Source organism: Melitaea cinxia, chromosome 5, assembly GCF_905220565.1.
Source record: "Melitaea cinxia chromosome 5, ilMelCinx1.1, whole genome shotgun sequence".
Taxonomy (NCBI): domain Eukaryota; kingdom Metazoa; phylum Arthropoda; class Insecta; order Lepidoptera; family Nymphalidae; genus Melitaea; species Melitaea cinxia.
Window position 1 is genome coordinate 4431651 of NC_059398.1, and position 23800 is coordinate 4455450.

Sequence of the window (23800 nt, forward strand, 5' to 3'; positions counted from 1 at the left end):
CTATTCTCAAATATTCGTTCTATTATTATATTCAAAGACAGCTAAGTTGCTAGCCTACCTAGGTTACCATAGCTATAATAAAGCATGACAATTATTAATTACTGTTTGAGTCACGAGGTTTTAAATGCGTAATTTCGAATATCATAAAAATTTAAATACAAATTAATATCCCTGGTCTATAAACTATTTAACATACCGAGTTTCCTTGCAATTTTCAAAACTACTTCCTACTTGAATGAGTAATAGCCATACGAATAGAATTAGCAATATAAAATGTATAATCAAATAATAATAAAAATAATAAATGCATAAATACTTTAGTCATAAAAAATCTAAGTAAGTAGGTACGTAAGTGATAACGAAACAACGCACACGTTTATATGACCCCTATACAAATTGTTCACCCATGAGAGGTATAGAATGTTCCCACGGCGGAGGCCTGCATCGACTCTTGTGTCACTCGTTAATGTAATATGAAAGAATTTAACCTAAAATACATTGCACATTCTGCGTTTATCTATAGAAACATCAATCATCCATCATCTTCAATAATTTTATTAAGGAAGCCACAGATGTGTTAACGCGTCACGTAAATAAACTTTTTATGACTAGCAATAACTTATAATAGATCGAGTTTTTATGACTATTATTAACATCAAACTGTTACTATAATACGTTATAGTAATAACGTCAGTTTTTCTTAGTATATCTTTGTTAACGTAGATTTATTAAGGATTTTCTTTTAATTATAAATTTGACATTTTTTTAACTTTATTATCGCTAAAAGCTATCTTGGCTATATATTGTATTCAAAAAATAATAAATTATTAATATAAACACTCCATATTATTATTATTGTGATTTCAATAATATCAATTACGTAATAAATTAATGTGTCTAAATTATTACTTGCATTCAAATCTATATAGGTATTATACGTGAACTAAAAGCTTTGTACCCGTTTTTATTAAAATTCCGCGGACGTGGAGTATGAAACTTCGCACACTTATAGTTTTATATAGAGAAGGATTGCAGACTGCCAGTATTTTTTACATTATGCATAAAAACAACATTAAATCATTAAAAAAAACATTACACACCTACCATGTATTTGACACACACTTGGTATACTATATACCGTGTATCCATCCATATGGATTTAGTAAAGAGCGGTTGTTTTAATATTACAAACAAAGACTCCCATTTTATTTATTTGTATAGATAAAAGGATAGTCTTTGACAACTAATGTTCAAACTTAATTATGGTCGAATTTCTACCACTATGCGACCACAAGTTAATATAATTATACATAGGCACCTAAATCTAATCTTAAAATATAATCAAATACGTTTCGATGGCGACCGATAAAAACATACCAGGAAAATTATTACATATTAATATGTTTGTACGGTGAATGACCGTATATTTGCGCCAACTCGGCATATTATAATTAATTTTTTTTTATGTTTAGCAATAAGTTTAGTTCACATATAACCTCGCGGGCGTGTGTACTCAGTAGCAATTTTTATCATTTTTTAACTATCATTTACTTTATTAATAAACATTTTTGTATATCATGTCGTGTATCATTTAAAGTTGTGTGGAAAACCGTACAATGTTAAAAATAAAATTTATTTTTATATGAAATTGAATATACATACATCGGTATATATCATTTTTCTCCTTTTACCGTAATTAAAAATATGGAAAGCTTTTGAATTTTAAAATTTGCCAAACAATTATAACAAATAGTATTAAGTCAATAAACTTAAAAGTGAAAAACATAGTTTTTTAAAGAGTAATAATATATAAAAATAATTAAGTTTTACATTACAATCTCTAACTTATTAAAATTTACCTATTTAAATAAACATGTAATTTAAATAACATGATCTTATTGATTATAACTTTTAAAATTTTTCGAACTAATAGTAAGTAAATACGAGTACTTAATTATTTATCTTACGACACGCTTTTATACCATACGAGAGACCTCTGTCCGTCCATATTTTTTTACACTATAAGTAATCACCAACATATCATATACTAAAACCTTGTCTGAAACGCTGCATCTTATCACTTATGGTATAAGTATTATTCCTATCGGTTCAGTAGTTTCAGCTATTTAACCGAAAAAAGAAACGGCTCTCCATTTATTACTTTAGATAGATAAACTGTGTAATAACGTTATTATTTTGTTGATAGTAAGTTTTAAAGAAAAAGTTTATCTTATTTTCTTGGCATTTAAATAAAATCTTGTTTTTTAAAATGTATTTTAAATTTAATTTATTTAGTGTACAAAAAGTATGAATGAATTAACATATAAATAAAGTGAATAGTAGCAAGACGAAAATAGTACATAACAAATCTATGGTGAATGCTACACACGGGTATCTGTTATCTTTATCGTGACGGAGGTGATTAACAATTGACAGAGTTGGGCATGTTTTCATTAGTCATGGTGTTCGTAGCCATGATCGCGACACGCCGTCTGCGCACCCACAGTACATAAATAACATTTATTTTTAGCTGCGTAAGAACGGTTATATTATGTACTATCGAGTCGGCTGTTAATTAAAAGTGATAAAAGGCCACTGCGAAGGCCCAGTCGATGACACTCGTCTGTCGTTATGTTGAAGGCCACATCTAGTAGTTATGTCAGCACCTATTAACTGAAAAACTTACACTTCCTTAATGCTTTAAGTTTTTTTTCCTTGTATAGATTTTATCTGTGTGTAGTAATTTCGTATTCAACTTTTGAATGCGTGTTTTGCTTCTAATATTTAATGTATTTAAATATCTTCACGATATTAGTGTTCGGATGCATTTGATAACATTTTAATTGATGCATTTGATTCATTATTTTGACTTTCGTTAAGAGATCTAAAGTTAAGTGATCACCTTATGAAGAAATAAATGTTTTCATTTCATTTCATTTCAAAAATCGAATCAGCGTTGCCATTGAACCATAAGAAATAAAAAAAATCTTTCGATGTCATTATATTATGCACAATCGCATTTTGTAATAGAAAACAAAAGATCGTTAGTTTAAAAATACTCTCATGATTTTGTTCAATTTCTTTTCGCATACGAAGATTTCTACGACTTATTTAGAAATCGTCGAAAACAAGTCATTGTAGGTGAATGCGTCTTCTTAATATTCACCTAAAGGATTAGTTGCGTTGCTTGCGTAATAATCAAGGCACGTAGTCCGTGGCTTTTTACTGCCAATAAATTATTCGTCTATTTGCGTATACCGGGATGAGAATATTGTACCTTTTAGGCAAATGTCTTTCTATACCATAATAGCTTAATAGAATACTATTTATTGTACCAGAATTTAGAAGACATAGCTTTAATAATAGTTTATGTGTATTATCATATCACGCTGCGTCTTAATGGTAAAGTCAATCAGCGTGAGAATATCACAAATGTTCGGTTGAAAGACAATGACGATAGAAAAATAGACGTGCTTTATCTTATATCTATACTAAGGAATAAAGTAGACAAAAAACCTTTATACATACCTACTCTTTTCGTAAATACGCGAATAAACTAACGGCCAACCACTATTTCATTTCTAAATTAACAATATAGCACTAATTCATTTGTTATTTTATATTTAGTGTACCTAGTACATTGTAAAGAATTGTCAATAATTTCAATATTTCTTTACTATAAATACTTGAGTAGGCTGAAAAGTATCAAGCTATGACTCTCAGTAAGAGAACAGTAGCTATGATTTACACAACTGTTTCATTTTACATTGTGTCCCAATTACCTAAAGAGTATCAATAACAACTAATAGTATCGTTCGTGCAGCTTGCCAAATAAACTGAAATCGCATTTAGGTTAATGTAGACTGATTTATGACGATTGAAGAGAAACGTCTCGAGTTCAACGAATATCTGTTTAATTTCAATATTTAATTAACTATTCAAATAAAATTTGAAATTTCCTTTGTCCTTGTTATATTCAACAGTTCGATTTAAATATACAAACTGAGATTATTTTCTTAGAAACAAAATGAAATTCATACTTTAGGTACAATAACATACAACAATCTATATTACTGATAATAATACTTACTATGAAATATTTTGTACATCTTTTCAATTTAAGTTTAGTAAAGCCATTTTTTATCAACTATCTTCCACAGACTCAAAGGAACTTTGAAAGTATTTCAATAAAAAATTTAAGTTGAACGCTCGAGTTAAAGGTGGGTCTTTATATTGAATTTGCAACGATAAGATATATTTCAATCGATAAAACGAGTTCGGTTTATACAATAAATAAATAAATATGTTTAATAAATACCTACTACACGATTTCTGAGGTGCCTAGTTAAGAAAAGAATGATGTATACATTTATTCAATAGAATTATCTATTTCTATCTATACTAATAAATGAAGAGCCGGTTTTTTTTGTTCGGTTACACCTACTGCGAAAAACTACTAAACCAATCGGAATAATACTTATACCATAAAATGCAGCGTGTTTCGGAGATTTTAGTACCTAAATGATATGTTGGTATTACTTATTGTGTAAAAAATATAGACAGACAGAGGTCGCTACTTATTATATATTTATAATTATACACTTAAGGCTATTATAACATTTATATACAATAGAAATATGTATATGTATAACGGTGAAATATATAAAATGGTAAGACATTATCGGCAAACTCATTTAAATATTTGTGATCTCATTTGTATGATGGACAGCATAAAAGGTAAACGGATTTGTAAACAATCACATAGACCGACGAGTAATATAAATTGACACAGGACACGACCGACCGACAAGTGATAGGTGCTTAAGGACTAAAATCATCATTACAGCCTATACAGTCCACTGCTGGACATAGGCCTCCACAAGTTTACGCCAAAAATAACGTGAACTCTCGTGTTTTGCCCATAGTCACCACGCTGGGCAGGCGGGTTGGTGACCGCAGTACTGGCTTTGTCGCACCGAAGACCTGCTGCCCGTCTTCGGCCTGTGTAAAGGACTAAAATACGAGAAAAAAATTATTTACCTTGTAATTAGTAATATTCTGTATTTGGAATAAGATAGCAAATATCTGGATGAAAATGTCGATATTTGTCAACTGAAATCAGTCATTTTTTAATGATAAGGGGACTATTTTATTCAATTATTCACAAAACAACACACAAACAAAATTTGATTCAATTATTTCTAAATAAAATAATTGTATTTGCTCGCAAACGAAAAAAACCGACATCAATTACATCGACAAGTAATACAACGTAGGTAGACGAAAAAATGTCAAGTGAATACGCGATATCAAAGATTACTCAAAAAGTTGTTATCAGATCTCGATGAAATTTAATGTGTGAAATGTGGTCTCACCACATGATAAAACATCAGCTTTCGATTAAAAATTTTTTTGTCGAAATCGGTCCACCCAGTTCCGAAGTAACATACATAAAAAAAATACAGTCGAATTGAGAACCTCCTCCTTTTTTGGAAGTCGGTTAAAAATAGTTCTGCATGGTGTGGTACATACGTATGTATATTCTTTATTGCACTTTAAAAAAAAATCATAATTAAAAGTAATTTTTACAAAGAATGTTGGCAAGGGCGAACTTATCTCTGTAAGAGATCTCTACCAGTCTACCCATGGTGGTGAGAGATGATGTTATCGCGGGACTCATAAGCGCATTTGTGATAAAGTGAAAAAAAAACTGAACAAAAAGTTTAAAAAAAAAGTATATATCAAAAATGTATGTATATCAAGAGATAAGTATATAGTAGTTTAAGTAAAACGTTGTATGTTCAATAAGATTAATCGCAAGTGAGATTTGCAATAGACTCACGTATTCATGAGTAAGAAAGCGACGACATCGAGGACAGTTTCAAAATACAATGGCAAAGAAGTACTGGATTTAAGCTTTGTTTAAACCAATACGTAAATAACATTAAATAGGTACACGAAATAATAACACACCTTTACTTATACATACCTAATATCTTTATACAAGATTTTATTTATTAAATGGCTGGTATAACAAATTATACCCTAGCCGTGAACTATAGAATTATCGTGCAAATGCTTGAACGGATACTTTTTTATACTAAAAGCTGACGTCAATTCGTAAGGTAGGCCGCAAATTACCGACTGTCTTTACGACTATCTTTATAGCGCTCCAGCGAAACTTGCTCGTGAATTTACGAGGACTTTGTTATCACATATTTACCTATCCAATGTTGCAAATAAATTAAATTAGTGAAAAGTTATCTTTTTATATTTATAACTATAATTTAATGTAATATCCACGCTTACATTTATCGAAGCAAAAGTGAGAAATCGTATAAAATTTATTCATATTGACAAAATCATTTGTAAATGTAAATACAGTCGCTAGGCGTTTTTTCGTATATTTTTTCAGACGGGAAATATTATCTTTTTATATAAATATTATGTAATGAAAATTAATATCTCAACGTAAGTATTACTTATTATATATTATAGTATCATATAGGAAAATATTTGCACAAAAATCTTAGAATATTTTAAGTCTGACTGTACAATCACTATTTGTAGGAAAAAATATTCGATCGCAAAAACAACTAACGAACTGATGTTAATTTATTACGAGCTTTGTCATCGTTCAATTTAGATTTTAGATATTTCAGAAAGCTTGCGCTCTTTATGAGTCGTTCAGATACTCGCGCAATGCTAAGCAATTCATTTTTGTGTGTTTTCTATTTCACATAAGTAGGTACTTGACTAAACTGACCATTAGAGCAGTTAGCAGTGACTTCACTCCAGGGTCGTGGATACTATTCTTTTTGTTTGATTAGGTATGATATTATGTACTGTGTGGCTACGGTACTAAAGAATATAGCCACCCCCTCTCTTCCCGTGGGTGTCGTAAGAGGCGACTAAGGGATAAGACAGTTCCGCTACCACCTTGGAACTTAAAAAGCCGACCGGTGGCGGGATAACCATCCAACTGCTGGCTTTGAAATACACAGGCCGAAGATGGGCAGCAGCATCTTCGGTGCGACAAAGCCAGTACTGCGGTCACCAACCCGCCTGTCCAGCGTGGTGACTATGGGCAAAACACATGAGCTCACGTTATTTTTGGCGTAAACTTGTGGAGGCCTATGTCCAGCAGTGGACTGTATAGGCTGTAATGATGATATTTATACTTATTAAAAAAATAATACGCTTCGTTTCAGCCTGTAATATCCCATTACTGGGCATAGGGCTCTTTCCATATAGGAGAAGGATCAGAGCTTAATCCACCACGCATCTCCAATGCGGGTTGGCAGATATATTCCCTACTATAAGTAACAATCGCTATCAGGTGTACATGATAACAACCGGGACCGACGGCTTAACGTGCTCTCCGGGGCACGATGGGGAGACCCACAAGGACTGCACAAACACCCAGACACAGGCAAACACCTGTATGGCCAATACAAATGTTTGTCATGTGCGGGGATCGAACCCGCCAACCGCCAGCGCAACAGGTACAATCAATGGCTGTGACCGTTGCGCCAAGGCGGCGTCAAAAAATAATAATATTATAAGTCTATCATCAGTGTGCTCTTACCTGAAACAAGGACATTAAATTGCATACAACAGGGACAGTCGACCGATTGTTTAATTTTTTTTGTTAATGTTCAGATGATATGATAAATTTTAAACATATGTTTATTTATTATTAAGGTAGTTGTTTGTAGTTTCTTCCGAAAAAAAATGGAGCAAGTCAATAAACCGCTTATACTTATGTTGACTGAAAATGGGGCAGTAAATAAACGAAAATTCGTATTTGTGAAGTCATTTGGCTGTATATCTAGGCGTCACATTACGGAGAAGGTTTTATTTAATATTAAAAATTACTTAGCCTTGCTGAAAGTTCCAAATAAAAAAATATGATTGATGGGAAGTTTTGTAAACGATTGTGTTTTTTATTATTATGAGTGTTATATTTTTAAGTATTTTTATCTAATTGTAATTAAAGAAAGCTTCTTAAAAAAGCTAATTGCATAATTTTATACATATAAACGCAATAAAATCACGAGTCCGGAGATGAAACAAAGTTTATAAATGAAATAGCTTATTTCGTTAATGAAGAAGTTTGAAACAAAAATTTTAAATTATAATGACAAAATTATTACAAATGTGAGTTTGTGAGTGACGTGTACGTCTGCTATTTTTTCATTTAAGGATATTTTACAATCTAAAAAATAAAACAGTAAATATCAAGTTAAGGTTTCATAAGCACTTTCGAATCGTTATTGTACATAATATTCTTTATGTATTTATACGTGAAGAGAAAATTTTGTACCGCTTTTTACGAAAATTGCGCGGACGGAGGAATATGGAATTTCGCACATTTATAGTTTATATAGAGGAGTGCAGAATCCTAATATTTAAAAAAAAATATGCATAGAAAGATATATAATCCATAAAAAAAACATTACACACACTGTATACATGCATATTTATACTCTTTCGTTGATTGTCAAAGTCTGTAGTCAAATTGAAATTTTTTAAAAAAGGTTCCTTATTTAATTCATAATTTTTTGGTTTTCTTTAATTTAAATTTTTAATTATGTTCGATTTTCGAACTGGGCGACCACTAGTATTCTTTAATTAGCTATTATAGTTAGAGAGAACCATCGATTCGAAAAGTAGATTTTGCTTTAAATACCACTCTTTTACAATCCGTTAATACCTTACTCAAACATTATAAGCTCTGTCATATGTTTTGCATGAAAACCAGTTTATTAAACCAACACCACATCTTTCGTAGGTATGTAAATTTGTACATATATAAATAAAACGGTTTAGCTCTTAAAGACTTAACATGAAGTTCAATTCATTGGTGATTGCAAAATAATTTCTATATACAAATGCGAATACCACAAAGAAATAGCTTCAATTTTAATATTTCAAAGTGATTTCATAATAAAAGCGTGGTAAAAAAGTAATAGTAGTATCACGAGACAAGGTTTCAAACGTATTGATCTCAGCAGCTAGACGATTAAAATTAAATAATAAATAGATTCGCCACATTGCGCGACGTCTGAGAAATAAATGAAATATTTCAATTTATTTGTATAACTATGTACTTATTACTAATTATTTGAATCTAAGCGACTTTTGAACATTTTATTGGAACTAACATAATATTTAAGTAATTGTTATTTTTTTTTTTTACATTGATCCTTAAAGAGTTGAAAGTTCCTTTTTCTGCGCAAGTTAAACGTTATTTAATATTGATTTTTTCTCCTTAATATGTGCACACTTCTGACTGCTGCTACTGTATCGTGTCCAGTACCCAAAGGTTATCTGGAAGAAATCGCTATTCAGTGATAAAATCGCCTTTGTACATCTTGTTTTGTATCATTCTTTATATGTGTCTGTATTTTGGTGTAGGTACATTAAGAATAAATAAATAAATAAAATAATAAATAGTAAATTTAAAAAGTGAAAAAATTAAAGAACGAAAAGTTTACACTATCAACGAACCTCTTCGTTAGTTATTAAGTGTACCTACATAGAAGATTGCATCTCTACGAGGTAAGCAATATGAAGTGAAGAAGAAAATTTTAAAGTTAAGGTTTCTTTATTTATCATATTTTTATAGTACGTATATATTTTAATATAGTACAATATCATACTTTACGCTATGATTAACAGGACAGGTACCATAGTAACCATATATTAATTTTAAAAGAGCAACTGTATATATATACAAAGTGGCTTTTACCCAACTGTGGAAGTTATAGATTGAATCAATATGAAAAATTCACAGAGATAATTTAGCAAACGTTACCAAATAACGCAAAGCAAACTGACAAATACAAAAAGTAAACATGAGTAAAACCGTACAGGACGAATAGTTAACTATTTGCACATGTATATATTTAAAAAAAAAAATCGCGGGCTTTTGTATGCTTGTCCACGTTAAACATAGTCAGGTCGTTGCACTGCGATGATTGACGCTGGTTCGAAACCTGCCGGATGTGTGTACTGGCGAATACTGTTTTATATAAAAATTTACGGTTGACTAAATTTAGACTTGAAAGCCATATACCTACTGAAATGTTTTTACAAACCTTAACGTTGTGTTTATTGTAGAGTCGATGACTAACATTATTTGTTCTATTATTTAGTGTTTTTACGTACTATTTAGAATATATTGGCTTTCCGCTCGTGTTGATTGATATAGCATCATATGTCATCATTCTCCTGATAGAAGAATTTTTACTTCGTTTTAGTAGTTTTTAAGTTTATCATAACAAAAAATCAAACAATTTCTTTTTATACTATTAATATTTGTAGTATGTCAAAATTATGTCAATGATTAGGTAATGATGAATGTAAAAATATTAGAAAATATAATATATAAAATTCTCCTGTCGCAGTGTTTGTAGTTAAACTCCTCCGAAACGGCTTGACCGATTCCCATGAAATTTTGTGTGCATATAGGGTAGGTCTGAGAATCGAACAACATATATTTTTCATCCCCCTAAATATTAAGGGTAGTCTAACCCAAATTTTTTTAATCTTATATATAAAATTCTCGTGTCGCGGTGTTTGTAGTTAAACTCCTTCGAAACGGCTTGACCGATTCCCATGAAATTTTGTGTGCATATCGGGTAGGTCTGAGAATCGAACAACATCTATTTTTCATCCCCCTAAATATTAAGGGTAGTCCAACCCAATTTTTTTTTAATTTCTAGATAAATTATTTATTCTTTATTTATTTATTTTTTTTTTTTATAGAAGAGGGGGCAAACGGACAGTTGGCTCACCTGATGGTAAGTGAAAACAACATCCACAGACACCCGCTACATCAAAGGATTAGCAGGCGCGTTGCCGGCCTTTCAAAAAGGAATATGCTCTTCTTTTGAAGGTCCCTAGGTCGTATTTGTTCGGAAATACCGTAGGTGGTAGCTGGTTCCAAAGAGGGGTCGTGCGTGGCAGAAAATGGCGCAAAAACGCCACGCCATACATTCCATTACAAGATTAATATGTAATTTAAGTTATAGTTAATTTAAAATTTAATACGTAATATGCACCATCGAGTACCTATGTACATGAATAAAATGTTTTCAACAATGAACATTCCGCGTTGTTTTATCCCATTTTATTGTTACAAATATTATAATTGTGTTTGCTCGCAAACGAAAAAAAAACCGACTTCAATTACATCGACAAGTAATACAACTTAGATCGACGAAAAAATAGTCAAGTAACTACGCGTTATCAAAGATTACTCAAAAACTAGTTATCAGATCTCGATAAAATTTATATGTGACCATATGATAAATATTAGCTTTCGATTAAATTAAAAATTATCAAAATTGGTACACCCACTAAAAAGTTATTGCGGATTTTCGAGAGTTTCCCTCGATTTCTCTGGGACCCCATCATCAGATCCTGGTTTCCTTATCATGGTATCAAACTAGGGATATCCCCTTTCCAACAAAAAAAGAATTATCAAAATCGGTACATGCAGTAGAAAGTTATGCGGTATAATACAACGTAGGTCGACGAAAAAAGCATCAAGTAAAAACGCATTATTAGATATAACTCGAAAAGTAGTTGTTAGATCTCAAATAAATTGAAATGGGACCAATTGGCACACACCACCTTTCGATTAAAAGAAAATTTGTCGAAATCGGTCCACCCGGTCAAAAGTTCTGATGATACATAAAAAAAAAAAATACAGTCGAATTGAGAACCTCCTCCTTTTTTGGAAGTCGGTTAATAAAACTTTAATTTATGTTTTGAGCGAAACTAAAACTACCAGTCTGAAACAAGAAAAATTTGACATTTAAAATATTAGACAGTTTCAAAAATTAAAATTATAATAAATCCAACCACGAAATTCTGCAATATTATATTGATGAAATCGCGCGAAAAAACATGAACAGCTTGACAGACATCAAGATATGAAATCATAAAAACGTGCAGTTTATCGTGAAAAAAGTTCAAGAACTCGACCATAACGTAACAATTTATATAAAGACGCTCGAAACAATTATATTGTTCTCTATTAGGACATGTCGGGTTTTGGAATTAGTTTGAAGTTCATTGCCACCAGTCCAACGTATTATCTTTTCATCTCCTCGTCTGCGACAAGCTATTGTAGGGATTAAAATAAAGAATAAAAAGAATTAATTATATTACGGAGAATGATTTAAATTTTATGACGGCTTTAATCTTTACGTGGATAAGAATTATTTACTGGAAACTATTGATAAATGTTTTATGTAAAGAATTTATTCGTAAGTGATGTATACATTGTCTGTTTCCTACATAAATAAATAAAATAGAGATAAATCAACTATTAACATACAATTTATTGATGTCTGCATAAAATATTTAATACAATTTTATAATTTCGTGTATTGACATTTTATAGAAATGTATAGGTAACAAATAGTTCACTTGTTATAAAAAAATTGTACATAAATATATACATAAAAATTGCACGAAAAAGAACTCACTAAACTATGCATTATGAGGTCATCCATCATATTCACATTCGATACTTTCGATTTTATTGAAGTTCTTTCAATGCATCACAAACCTTTTTCTTAATAAAAAATACTAGAATAAGCACATAAGTTCATTTTAATGATGCTATTGGTGATGATATAGTTGTAATTTTAATTAATACGTAAATATATCGGTCAAGAGCTTAATTAGTACAAATAAAATGCTTGTGATATGACTGTTCAAACTTCAAAACGCTCTATTGGTTATTTGATAAACACGATTATTATGTAAGTATAAATTCGTTGATATCCCAAGGTCAGACGAAATTTTATCTCACTTTATTTAATTATAGAACTACAAGAAAGTATACATCGTATTATTTCAAGTATACTTACAATACATTAGTAGGAATGCACATGAGTAGGAAGTATTCTGCTCAAAATCTGGAGCAGCCCGACTGGAGAAGTGTACCTCGGCCTCGGCCAGATGATCACAGGTAAATAATTCTGATTTTAAGCAGATATTAAGTGCTAAGGTAACATACGTAACAGGTGATAAAAAAATTATACAACAATAATTACAGGTTAAAGTATTCAATAATAAAAAAAAAAATATAGTAACAAAATATCATTATCAGCGTATTTATTAGGTACTAAAAAAAAGATGTAATTCTTTGAACAGCGGTACACGGTTTTTAAATATTTGAAAGGCTTTTCATTAAACCCTAGAGAAATAAACTTTATATAATGGTTTTAAAATGAAATGATAAGGTCATCGGCGGTCATACGCTGACTCCCTAAAGGATTAACTGTAGGCAGTGTCAGGCTGTTACCGTTACGACTGATGTGCCATGACAATATAAAACTAGCATAGAATTAGCTCAGACCGAATAAGAGTCAATGTTCAAGCACCAAATCTATGCAAATAAATAAAATTGGAGTGTCTGTTTGTAATATTATAATAACCGCTTTTTACTAAATGCATATGGATGTATACACGGTACATATACCAAAAAAAAACATTTTTTAAAATTTTTGTCTGTCTGTTTGTCTGTCTGTCTGTTTGTTCTGACTAATCTCCGAAACGGCTGGACCGATTTTGACAGGACTTTCACTGGCAGGTAGCTGAAGTAGTAAAGGCGTAACTTAGGCTAATTTTATTTTGGAAATTTATTTATTTTGTAACTCTGCGAACTGAACAATATTTTTTTTTAATTCCACGTGTACGCAGACACACGGTCGTTTATTCCTAAGGTAGGAAAGTTTGATACATTTTTTATTATAAATGCATATATAAATAATACATTTATAAATATAGTCAGATTTGGGGTGGAATTCGAAACAACAACCCTCAGAACAGAAGGCAGAAAAACAGCACACTGCGCTATCAGGCTACAAATATTAAACTAAAATTTCGTATACAATAAATTTAACATAGGGCAGGGTATAAGTATGTTTTTTATAATTAATTTTACTGAATCTAATTATAAATTAAACTACATTAGCTTATAAGCAAGTCACAATAATGATAAGGTGTATTAAGTTATGAGGTCACGTGTAACGGTCGTGCCTGGTTCCCTGAGGGCTCGGCGGCACTAACAGCCAACGTCCGTTTCGCACTTCGTCGAGATCCACCTACCGATATAACTTTTATTGCGTGCCCAATTCATTCACGTGGATACAACTGTGATAACGCACCTACCCCGCGAATGGTGATTTTATTTATAGCTTTATAGCAAATTATGCTAGCTATTTTAATTTTAGCTAATTCAAATAGTTATTAATTTTTAATGCCCCGTGCCGATTGAAGTTTTACAGTCTTTTATTATTTTCTAATAAACAATCCATTGTGACCTTTTTATAATATACTAGCTGTAGGTAGCTACCCTGCGCGCGTTGCTACGCTTTTTTAACCGACTTCCAAAAAAGGAGGAGGTTCTCAATTCGACTGTATTTTTTTTTTTTTATGTATGTTACATCAGAACTTTTGACCGGGTGGACCGATTTAAACAAATTTTGTTTTAATCGAAAGGTGGTGTGTGCCAATTGGTCCCATTTAAATTTATTTGAGATCTAACAACTACTTTTTGAGTTATATCTAATAATGCGTTTTTACTTGACGCTTTTATCGTCGACCTACGTTGTATTATACCGCATAACTTTCTACTGGATACACCGATTTGAATAATTCTTTTTTTGTTAGAAAGGGGATATCCCTAGTTTAGTACCATGATAAGGAAACCACGATCTGATGATGGGATCCCAGAGAAATCGAGGGAAACTCTCGAAAATCCGCAATAACTTTTACTGGGTGTACCGATTTTGATAATTTTTAATTTAATGAAAAGCTGATGTTCATCATGTCACATTAAAATTTTATCGAGACCTGATAACTACTTTTTGAGTAATCTTTGATAACGCGTAGTTACTTGACTATTTTGTCGTGGATCTACGTTGTATTACTTGTCGATGTAATTGAAGTCGGTTTTTTTTTCGTTTGTCTGCAAACACAATTATTTTTATATTTGGTCGTACCAACTCAGAAAGAAACCTTTGTGGACTCATGCACAACACTTTGCTGAAGATCATGCCATGATCAAATGCATAGTTTACGGTTCTATAAAGGACGTACAGAAAAACATTCATTTTTTATATGTATAGATTTATACCCAATTTTAGTAATTTTACTTTGTACTTTTACTTGTTACAATTGTTATATAACTATGCAAGGAGATATAGTTGAAGATTGTATAAATTTGAGTTAATGTAATAAAATTGTCCGTTAAAGACTCTTTTATATTCTACTACACAACGTTTTCTTTTAATTATGTACACTACAAATCATTATTAATCATACATATTCGAAATGTATCTAAATAATTAAAATTATTTTTAAAATTATACATTAATAATACCTTTATATTAGTACCTTAATTCATTTACTAAATTACCCCTAAATCTACGTATATTACGATAAGTATCAACAAAGCGTAAGCCTATCGACATATTGCCAAACACTTTCAAGACATCGGATAACATTTAAATAATTCCAAGACAACAACTTAATTAACTTTTAAAAGGTGCCCGGTGACATTTGATATGTAATTGAAATATAACTTGGCTTCTCTTTCGGTACCATTAAAACCATTAAATGAAAAGAAGTTAACGTTGAAGTTTGACGTGTTTTAGACTTGTTCTTACCTTTCGTAAAAAATTTTTTCGTTAAAAGCTAAAAAATATTATATGTACTAATTAAGACTTAAATAATAAATAAATTTTAATGAGGCATAGATAACAACTTTGTTTACAGAGACTCCTCCACACGTTCCTTATTTGTAATATATTTGAAGTAAAAATAGCTTTTATAAAGTTCAAATCAAAAGCGATTAAGTCAAGAAATTGAGCATTGCTTTAGGTAACAAGTCGAAGGCAGAACATATAATTTAGCTATACAGTTTGTAATAAAGCAAGATCAAAATACCGTTATAATTAGAACATGTATTGTTAGCGTTGATACAAACAACCCTTTTTTACTTTGCAATTAGAGGTGGAGGGAGCGACCGGATGTTAGCACATATATTTATAGCTAGAAATAGTAGCCATGGCGATACTAAACAAGTTCGCCTAACGTTCATACTTCGCCATTTCTCAATAGTGCTAATTTCGTTTTATTTATTTATTTATTCTTAATGTACACCGAAATACAGACACATATAAAGAAAGATATAATACAAGATGTACAAAGGCGATCTTATCGCTAAATAGCGATTTCTTCCAGATAACCTTTGGGTTTTAATAAGCTTATCATGTACAAAAATTTATATTTTAAATAAAACGTTATATAAATAAGTGCCTATTTAGTTATTATTCTGTTTACATCATTATACTAATTTGGTAAAAATATTTATAAAAATGCTAATAAATATTCAATAACAAGTTGTTAATCGTTTCTTTTTTATCGATAAACATATTTCATTCCCATTAGTGATAAAAAATAAAAAGTTTAGTAGTGAAACTAAACATTTCTTTTTTTATTTATGATAAGGCAATTATCTAATCTAATTAATGTCTATTAAGGCTAGAGATATCTTGTAAAAGCATTATTGTTGTAATGTAGAGACGAGGTATGCGGGTTAGAAATTTCTTTATAAAAACAATACCTAAACAAATTGCCTTGATACCAAGGAACACAAAAAGATGTATGAACAACATATAAAGATGTGATGATATTAAATTGATATCGATACAAGAAGAAATATCTATTTTCTGAAGTTTTAACTTTTATTTTGTCTGATTTATATACTGACATTATATGATTCACTAGTCGTTCAGCGCGATTTCAGTCGGGTTAAATTTCCATAATTATCATCCGGGTTCCAAAAAGAAGGAGGTTATTCAGATTAATTTTAGTGTTATTAATTACAAACCTTCTACATTACAGGTATAGTTAATGTCTTTCTTATTTATTAATATTTTTGTAGGAACAAAAATCGTTTACATCCAGGAGTGTCGCAAATATAAATGCAGCCTAACCTCGCCTTGTAACGCCCCCACTACATTAGAAACACATGAAGCACTGTCACGCTCACGAGCCGCCAACTTCCTAGAATTGTTTGAACTTTGTATGTACTGTAGCATATTGTGCACCAAATACATTATATAATTTTATTCAGTTAAGTATATTATACACAACAAAACCCTAGTCATTCGTGCATTATGAAGAGGTAAAATTGTGGTATGATATAACTAGTGATAGTATTGAACCTAGAGTAATAAGTATAGTTGATACTAACACATAGAAGCCAAAAAATCAATAAAAAGTAATCATACAAAAACAAAATGAAAAGGAAACGTTATCCTTTGGTCAGACGTATTAAAAGGCCGAACATATACACTCGTTTCGACTAAATAAAGAACGTTACACACGAATTGATTCACAGCAAAACAAAAATATCCATAGGCGCCACATTGTGAGCTTTATAAATAATTATTATATGTAAAATGAGACGTAAATCATTATGTTAGAGTGCAGTGTTACTTCGGACGAGGGACTGTTGCAGACAACGGTTTTATTGTTCCAATAAACATTTTCTCCCCCACTAATACCACCCCCATGTTTCGACGCCGAAGACGGGAATGTCGGACTGTCGTATCGATTTTCCTTACACGTGGTCTAAGTTTGACACGTAGGAACTATGTGCAAGAGTCGGTGTAAACAGGATAAAGTTTGGTTAATATTATTTCCTGATCATTAAAATAAACTATTAGAATAAAGTATGCGGTTTTGATACAATTATTTAAATTAGTACTGGCTGCTACGCGTAGTTTTTAGAATTGAGTTATATGGTTACAACTCTGCTTATATGTTGTCATAGCGATTTGTTTTATATTCAAAAGTATAAAAAGGTATATAGGCTGAAATTGTATTAATTTTATAATAAAAAATGTAAAATCTCAAAGTAATTGTTATTGTAACAATAACAAAGTACAATACATAACAATTATTGTTTTGAGATACATTCAATGTACAATTGACCTTGATACGATTTTATTATGTTTATGTTATGATTTTGTTTTACAATTTTGTAATAAGTTAGGTAAGAGAGTAGATTTATTTTATTATTTATTCTATAACTTCATAAATATACACTATATTAATAATTATTATTATTATAATTAAGTACAGGTTACATAGGTAGTCAAAAATATGAGGAAAATAAAAAACAAACAATATCTAAGTCATAGTTATCAAAAATTATTGACCACAGTGCTCTGATTTAAATTGGCAATACATACAAAAAAAATGTCTGCTTAAAATTTCATAGGAGTAAAAATTTTGCTCAAGGACGGATATACAGAATATGTAAAGATAAAAATAAGCACAACCCTGACGCATAATCACAAGAGCGAAATTAGTTATTATGTATTATATGAAAAAAATACATAAATAAAAATAGTAAGTTTTTAAAATAATTCTTTCTTTGTGGCAAATTCGTTATTTACCAAAAAATAGCGAAACAACCGCACATATCTTACGTACCTATTTAATGTCATACGATTAATCGATTGATAAGCAACGATAGGTAAATAGCAACTAGATAAATTTCTATTAAAATTTTAATAAAATTAAAATATAAATGACTTACCTAAAACATAATACTGAATAAAGAAAAGAAAAAACACCACAAAACTCACTTATCACTTATATTCTATGTTTTTATTAATTGTCAATTTTATAAACTTTAATATTTTGATCATATAAATTGTACGACACGTTTACATCCGACGCGGACGCGAATAAAACTAAATGAGAGCCGGTAGTCGACTAGTCGGTAGTCCACCGGAGACCGAGGGGTGCGCTCACATGATAACCCAACTACCGCTCATACACATTCCTATATCGACGATTTCATATAAATATACAACAATCAAACATGACAAGGTAATAATGGCAAACCTCACGCTGATTAGCCTCGCAGCTGTGGTTAATAAAAACCAGATGTAGCCCACATAGAGCCCGATATGGCGACAGCACTTAAATTGGTTCAACGTCTTCGCATCGAACGGATAATGAAAACAGTCGTTTGACAGATCCAGACAGAGGGGGGATTAATTGGACAAATTCTTATCGTCAATCATTACTCCTTAAAAAAGTTTGTAATTTTAACACAAAAAGCTCGATAGATATCAATCATTCCGCGCGTCCTTCGAATAATTCAAAAACAATTTCAATCTTCGTCTTAACGATGAATTGATACTAATTTTTGCAAATATTAAAACGTATGAACGTTGAGATTTACGTTTTAATGTATGACATCTGCATAAAGGTCAAGAGCTGTTGAAGCGTTCTTAAGCCTCAAAACAAGATTGCAAGTCGTTGCGAATGCATTTCTACGTGTATTTCAACTGGTTACATTTTTAAAACATCATATTCGGGCAATGGTTAAAATAGAAACATGTTATTATAAAAAAACATTCATTTGACATTTTAACATTCTCATTAGTCCGACCTAGTTAGAATTGATTCAATAATCATAATTTTATCTTATTAGGAACCGAATTAGCCGCGAGCCCTATCTTCCAAAATAGCTTAACTTTAATTAAAATACAAACACCTATGCATATTCAAAGTATGTGACTAGCCCGTTGGCGCAGTTTGTAGTGACCCTGCTTTTTGCTCCGAGGGTTGTGGGTTCGATGCCCGCCCCGAGTCTGGGTGTAATATAAATATTTATTTATATATGTATTATTTAGAAGTATGTTTATTGGAAAAAAGTAGCTATATATCAGTCCGCTGTTTCATATAACACAAGCATTAAGTTGCTTACTTTAGGAACAGACGACTGTGTTTATATTGTGTAGATATTTATTTATTATTTATTGATGTCCTGTTGAAATTGTAATATTTGTGAAATATATGTAAAAAAAAAATTGATTAAATCGTACGGCTCAAACAGATTCAAATTAGCGTTTAGAAACGAAATCGAATATTTGTCGCGCTTCTGTGGAAGATCATTATGATAGCCGACGGTTCATAGCTGATTTGCCGCTAGATCCTATTTGCTTACAATAATATCGTTTTCAAGCTTATTAAATCAATGTCATGAACATCAGGCAGTCAAACGTAAACTAAGATTGGCGAGAGTCTAATAACATTAAAATTTTCAGATAAAATAGTATTTTGCGTTTTTATATTAAAAAATGCAGGAACGAAACATTCAACCCACGAATAATTAGGACAATTATGGTTAAAAAAAAGGTCAACCATCTGCTAAAGATGCCTTTAAAACATCTGTTAATTGTTGCACCGTTGCAGTCGTGCCCTTTATAACAACTTTTAAACTGCAGCGTTTATACCCAATTTTATTCTATCATGGACTTCTACGTACTTTAGCTAATCAACGAGTTATAATTTGTACAATTAAACATACGTTTTCAGTGATATTGCCTGATAGAAAGTTAGGTGGAAGTGTGGTGGGGATCTGTACTTTTAAGTTTTGAAGTTCGTAAGAATAATTGTTTGCGAAAAAAATAAAAATAAAGTAAACGTGCAGCACATTTACAGTTGAATAAGACTTTTTTATATTAAGAAGGTTGTTTCCAAGATGAACCAATCATTTGGTTTAACAATTAAAACACAACAACATAACAATACTCACAATTATATAATTAAAAGGGGACGAGACTCGATTTTGAATAGGGAGCAATTTAGCTTCGAGCTTTACTGGAAGTATAGAGGGCTTTGAATATATATAAAGACATTACGCGTTATATTTGGTGTTTTCGGAGCTCATGTATAAAAAAAGCAGTCCGTAACGGCATCCTACAAAAAATACATTCAGATCGTATCAATTGCAAGCTACTTGCATGCGATAACAAAATCGATATTTGACCGTGGCTGTCCAGTGGTGATGTTTTTATCACTAATACTCCGATGTCAATCTGGTGGTCTGTTGCAGGGAATTTTTCATATCGTTATAGATGGACGTTTAAAACGTTTATAGTAAGTATGTTTTAATTATAGCTAGCATAACGCTAGTACAGTGAAAAAGTGAAATTAAAATTAGGTGATAAAAATAAGGAATACAATGCCTAGCGCAACTCCAACTTTTTTAATTTATTTACTTTATTTATTAAACAAGCTGTGCCCGCTACTTCATCCGCATGGAATTTAACAAAACAATTATTGTTTAGTTCGCAGTTATAAAAAAATAAAAATTGCGGACTTAGTATAGCGACGATGTTTTAAGTACTTAAATCTTAAATCTGTGAACACAGTCTAGACACCGCTAGCCATTATATTAGATTCGATAAACCACAGATCCTCGCAAAAGAACACCGATTCCAACCAAGGATGATCCGTGAGGCTATTGAAATTAAAAAACATCCAAATTTCAATAGAGAAGATGGCTGGCAATTACCACCTGCTTGGGACCCCATTATTAATATAATTAAATCAAAAACCAAGCATAATTCACCACAGATTAAAGACTCAATTAGCACATTCTGCATAGATAGGACTATATAAGATATTGATGTATGTCGGGTAGTTTCGAATAACTTTGTAACGTTGGGACGTCTGACACCTCAGTCCCCCCGTGACCATGGTTGCTGTAAAGTATCCGAAACGTCGGGAATCAAAAGTAAATAATAAACCGCGATAAAATCCGAAAAAAGTTGTTTCATTAAATGTCACATAGTGACTCGTGACCTCTATTAAATCTGACTTGTGTTAGGCATTTTGCCGGTTTTTTGTAGCTTGTAATACACATGGTCTTTCCATCGATGCCGTTATCCCATGGATAAATAAAAATAGTATTAAGTATCATTAGTAAATTTTAAATCGTGCGATTATTAAGTTAACCTTACCTATCACAGAAGAGTAGAAAGAAGACTCGAACAAAACATGAACACGTCATTAAGTCTTTAAGTATAGAAAGTAGCACACATGGCTTCGAACATGAATAAATTTTATTAATAGACTATTGTCTAAACTATTGCAGTACATAACGTTGCCGTGTCAAATACGAAGTCTGAATATAGCACTAAAACGATTGAGAATGAGAGTTCACAATCAACTAGATTGCACTAAACACTATAATTACTACTTTTAAGTCATCTACTATAATCGCTTAACAACTAATGACGAAAAGAAAGCTTGATAGAGCAGAAGCAATTAAAGTTTTTTTTTTTTTTTTTAAGGAGATATTATCAACACTCGTTGAAAAAATATGTAGTAATTATTTATTTATTAAAATTTAAATTTAGTGTAATGATGTATGCAATACGGTTAGAAATAATCAAGCTTAATCTTAAGTTTCATAATGTTTACATTTTGCTTTTTATATTTGTAATATATTAAAAAAATTAACAAATATAAAAAACAGCAACCTATTTCGAAGACATTTTCGCAAGCTATTAGTAATGTATATTGTAATTAACGTTTTGTTGTTTTTATACAGTTCTAATCGAAAGAGCTATCATCTAAGAGGTTAGATTAATTTATTTTTTACTTCCTATCACAGGGAAATTTGAAATGGAACAAAAAGTTACTTTGGCGAATGCCAGAGCAAAATCCTCGAAGTAATTGTTACAAAAGAAATTATTGACATTCAAAACTCTCAACAAAATTGAAAAGTAGAGTTGCTTTCTGAATTTTCTATTATGTCAATCAATTTCCATAATCATAAAAGCGATCAACTCGCAGACGGCAATATCCTGAGCAGTCAAGGGAAGCACTAATGTACCTGGAACAGCCCAGTCAGTAATTCAATTACCTTTTCCATCATAACAACATTATGGCTATCCCTTTTGATTACACCCCCGATTTGATTGGTTTGCAAATAACAGTACGTCTTCTGTAAGCTCTGAAATATTCTAATGCATAAATGAATTTCAAAGAACCTTAAAATATGTATAACAGTAAGTTTGATATCCAAGGACTTACAAATATTAAGTAACAAACAATCACTTCATTCTCAGTTTACTGAAATTTAATCATAATTGGACGCTATCAGATTAATTTTTCCGAATCAACTTCGGCATAAATTGAAAAAGGTTTTAATAATTAGGGTAAAATTAATGTAAGTAGTACAAAAAACCCACAGACAAATTTCCTTATTTGAATGGTAGTTAGTTGTAATTAAAAATTTGTCAACAAATGTGCGGTTAACTATCAAACGTTAGTTTGTAACATTAACCTTCACGACATTAAATTTACTTAACAAGTTGTTCGATGAAAATAATAACTATGTATTTTAACAATACTAGATGTTCAAATTAATTGTGTTACTGAGTGAACGATTCGAGAAAAATATTGTTAAATTGAAGAAACTAGAAGCTTTGCAGTTAGCGTAATCCGTTTGAATCATTATAGCGTGCGTTCAGCTGAGAACATTGCTGTTGTCAGAGATAGTTTGGTCGAAAACATGAATTTATCGATTCCGTTGTCTGTCGTTGGTTTGGTTCTTATATCATTTTGCTTGTTGTAGACTTACACTAAAGCTCGTATTAAGTGCTAGTTAATATAAACAGTTTAGATAATAATACGCGCAAAATTAGAATAAAAAAATAGAATGAAACTTATGATATGATCTTTTTTGCTTCCAGCGAATTAGTTTCTACAAAATGTTTCGAGGCAGTAAGTGATTGATGATGACGATTAATAAATAATGAAATATTTTAAATTTAGATAATACAAAAAACAAAAAAGATTTAGCGTTTTGCAGAGTTATTATTTAAAAAGAAATAAATATTACAAATAATAAAGATAAAGAGAAATTGATTAAACGCGTTGAATCAACGGT

General features: G+C 30.9%; 1 protein-coding gene across 1 annotated transcript in view; it reads right to left on the reverse strand.

Annotated features, from left to right (window-relative positions):
• The window catches only part of LOC123653744 (rootletin), a 37824-nt gene extending 18967 nt beyond the window's left edge, over nt 1-18857 (reverse strand). Inside the window, exon 1 of the mRNA XM_045589730.1 lies at nt 18641-18857. The gene's annotated coding sequence lies outside the window, so the exon portion shown is untranslated. The remainder of the gene's footprint in view (nt 1-18640) is intronic.
• Nucleotides 18858-23800: the final 4943 nt, after the last annotated feature.